The sequence below is a fragment of the Marmota marmota genome, unplaced genomic scaffold (genome assembly GCF_001458135.2).
Source record: "Marmota marmota marmota unplaced genomic scaffold, marMar, whole genome shotgun sequence".
In the NCBI taxonomy this organism is placed as follows: Eukaryota; Metazoa; Chordata; class Mammalia; order Rodentia; family Sciuridae; genus Marmota; species Marmota marmota.
Window position 1 is genome coordinate 941,874 of NW_025999897.1, and position 4,021 is coordinate 945,894.

Below are 4,021 nucleotides of genomic sequence, written 5' to 3' on the forward strand. Positions count from 1 at the left end.
ACCCGTTCCGGGTCCGGCTTGGCACTGGCCCCGCCGGCGGCCACCGCGGCCACCCGGACCCCGGCCTCGGGACTCGAGTTCGGGTAACCTTCGGAACCCGGTTCTCGACCTGCCCTCCGGGGTCCCCGCGTTGGGCGTGTGTCGAACTTGTGACCCTGAGGGACGGGAGGGCGGTGACGGGCGAAGCTGAGGGAAGGGGCAGCCGGGTGGGCCAGGCCCAGGCCAAGGGGTGACAGTGCGGGGCGCGGAGAACGGCCGCCCCGGCCAGGCCTCGTCTCGGCACTTCCCGATTTCCTGGCTCGTGTTCTCACTCGGCGTCCTCCAGCCTTCGCGCCTCCCCTCTCTCGCCCCGCCAGGGCTCTGGAGGCCGCTAGATGTCAGACGCGGCCCAGGCCTTGGCCCCCGCCGCAGCTTCCTTCCCCAGCCCCAGCGTGGGAGGCTCAGTTTACAGGAAAAAAAACACCACACACACACACACACACACACACACACACACACACACACGTTGTTGACAGGTTTTGCTGCTATCAAAGACAGCTAGAAACTCTGCATGAGATTCTCTTTCTCTCCCTCTGCCTCCTCCTTCCCCTCCTACACCTTCCTTCACACACAGGCTCTGACCAGCCTCTCATGAAGGTCAAGACCTTGCCATCCATCGGCTCCCCTTTTGGCAGCCCGATCAAAGCCCCATAGTCAGGAAATGTTTGGGGTAGATAACAGGTCCCGCTCAGACTTCCTGCAAGCTGAGAACAAAATGCCTGGCCAGACTCACCAAAGGTCCAGGAGTAGGAGGGTCCAAACCAACCTCAGCTTAGGGTTGGTCTGGCCTTGCCCACCTGCCCTTCCTCACCCAGGTTGTGGGAGGCAGTCCTTGGAGCTGCTCAGCCTGGGGACTTCATACTGGCAGGGTACAGAACTTCCTGAAGGACCCTGGGGACCTGGAAACCCCTCACAGGGAGAACCTATGGCAGGACACACCTTTGGACCAGGCACACAACCCTTCCCCCACCACACTCACACATACACATGAGTGACCAAGATTACACCATCTAAGAATAGGAATTCTGTTAGGGGAACTTTTAATTTGGAGGAAGTTAATGGACATTTTAAAGTAGGAAACAGCTTCCTTAGTGTGCAAACAGGCAAACAGCAGGCACAATGCATTGAGAATGGAAGGTCGAACTGAGCCATTTTTTTCATTGTCCCTCAGTGTATTTGGGCTTGGGAGTGTGGCCAGGCTTGGCAGGACAGAACTCCACTTCAGTGCTGAGCTCTGGGCTAATGTGCATGGATTTCAGCACCTCAGGAGAGGCTCCTGCTAGGGTGCAAAGGTCCCTCCTACTACCAGAGCCCCAGACTGCAGCACTTTTCTCTGAGGAGGGACAATCACCCTCAATCAGTGTTCTCAGGGGCCAGCTTAATGTGGGGGAGAGGAAGACCTCTACATCAGGCACATGGAGACTCAGCCCACTAAAGAGCAGGTGATCCCCTCAAGGTGCTGCCCCAGCCAGACACTCAGACCACCTTCCTCCTTTCCCTGCTAAAACTCCTGCCTGCAAACCTGAGAGGTGTGTGTGCCTATGGCAGGAAGGCCAGGAGGAGAGTTCCCTTATTGCCCCTTCTTGGGTGACCCAAAGATGTGGAACATCTTCAGAATGCTGAACATTCTGTCTGTGGAAACCCCTCCCTTCCTACACTCAGAGCTCTGCCAACCTTTCTGTTCCCCAGAGGAACCAAGTCCACTCTGACCTCTCTGTGGAATTTGCTTCCACGATCAGCACTGGGCTTATGCATTCAAGCCTTAACTCACAAAGAAGGCTTTCCCTGAGCACAAGCATGGCAGCTGGGGCAGAGGTTGGAGATGTCAGCCCTTCCTGGACAACCATGGGAACCTCCTTGAGCACACCTCATCTCTGACCAAAAGCATGCAGGAGCAGAAGTACCAAGCACTGAGAAGAATGGATCTTACAATCAGAGACCCAGAGACCATTCCTCAGATCTACCTCTGTCTGGCTAATCGTCTTTCCCCAGGGTTACCAGATTCAAAAAGTAGAGGGGAAGACAGTAGGACTCCCATTAAATGTGAACTTTTTCAAATGTTAGCATGACTATATCCCAGACACTACATACAATATACTGAGGATTTATTCCTCAAATGTAGCTAGATGTTCTTTATTTTCTGTGACTACACTTGCTCCTGTGTGGGAAAGACAAGGAGAGGGGCCAGAGGGCTGAAACAGTCTCTCAATCTGGTCTCATCAAACTGGGTGGCTCCTGCCATCTCCCAGTTAAGTGTCATCCAGCACATTTCAGGTGGAGTCCTCAACCTCGGGCTGCAGGGGGTGCACAAGGCACAAATGGAGTCCCCAGTCCTAAGGCGCTGTAAGATTCAAACACACAGTTTGACTCTGGGTGCCAGGCACTAGTCAAGACACTGAGGGTGTAGCAACACAGGACAGGCCTAGTCCTGTCTTCACATCTTCACAAAGTCATACAAGAGACTCAGGGAAGTGCCTCTTAAACCATTCTGTCCAATCCCAAGTCTGTCTGCCCTTCAGAGGGTTTCCCCCGTGGTGATAGTGCATAAAGGGACCCTTAATGTAGACAAGAGGGTCAGAGAAGGCTTCTGGAGCTGTGTACCAGAGAATTCTACTGCTATAAGATGACCAGGTATTAACTTGGCAACAAGACAGGCAGAACAAACATAGAAGACCAGGTGAAGGCCTGACCTGTCACCCTGGGACTCCCGGGCTTATTTGCATGAGGATCCCCTGGAACCCAGACTGTACAGGGGGCATGGGCCACCGGCTGCAGGAATTCACCTGCATAGGCCAAAGACTGCATCAGCTCTGAGAGGCGGGCCCTTCCCTCAGATGTCCCTGATGAGTAAGCAGCCTTCAACCCAGGTGGCATCATCCTCAGGCCGGCTCCCAAGGCACTTGGCTACTTTGTAAATTAGGACTATGAATCACCCAGGGAGAAAAACCTATCTTCCAACTTTGGGGACAGTGGAGGTGACCAGAAAAGCAGCTGACTCTGGCAGGAGCAGTCCAAGCATCCACTGGAAAAGCAACCATGGTGGCAGGAGTGGAGCAAGGAAGGGCACCAGCTCAAAAGCTCCCAGATCCATCAGGGAAGGCAGTGAGCCATCTAGGACCTTGGTATGTGAGGGGATTGGAGCTAAGGAATGTCAAACCCACCCCTGTTTGATCCCAAGGCTGGTCCAGCCTGAGAAAACAAGACTTAGATAAAAGACAATAACAAAGCTGACTCTACAGAACCAAGACCCAGGAGAAGCCACAGGGTCAGGACATTCAGGCCAACCTCCTCTCTACTGGGCCCTGAATTGTGAATGGATAAGCAGGGCTGGGGACCAGCCTAGTGCGGGAGGTGGTGAGGCAGCGCCAGGTAGGCCCCTGAGACAGAAGGCAGCGGAGTAGGGGACTTTCCCAGCCTCAGTTTTTTTCTGTGTCACTTCTGGGGAGGGAGGAACCAGGAGGGCATCCTTACTCTTCTCCGTCACCCTCCCTCCCCTCTCTTCATTCCTCACTTCCTTCCTTCCTTCCTTTCTTTCAAGGAGGGTTTATTGGGCACCTGCTGTGTGCCATGCATTGTTCTAGGCTCTGGAGAGACAGTAATAGAGAAAACAGACACGGACCCTGCTTCCCTTGCCTGCATGAAGAGAAGACTGGGAATTAAAACAGCAAACTAACAAACAATTGTATTCAGTGATATGTACATCTGCCACCCCCCAACACACACACACACACACACACACACACACACAGCCCTAACTGCATGAGGCTCAATTGTCAGGTTTCAACACAATAAGTGCTATGAGAAAATAATAAAACAGGAGCAGGTTATAGAAGAGGGGAGGTGGGAAAATGTTGAGGGGTGCTGAGGAAGCCTGTGTGAGGGAGAGGACCTAGGGAAGGTAATTCCAGTAGAGGGCAGTGGAGGGCAAAGGCCCGGAAGCAGGAATGTGCACATCTGTCTCCTTGCTGCCCTGCCTGTGGCC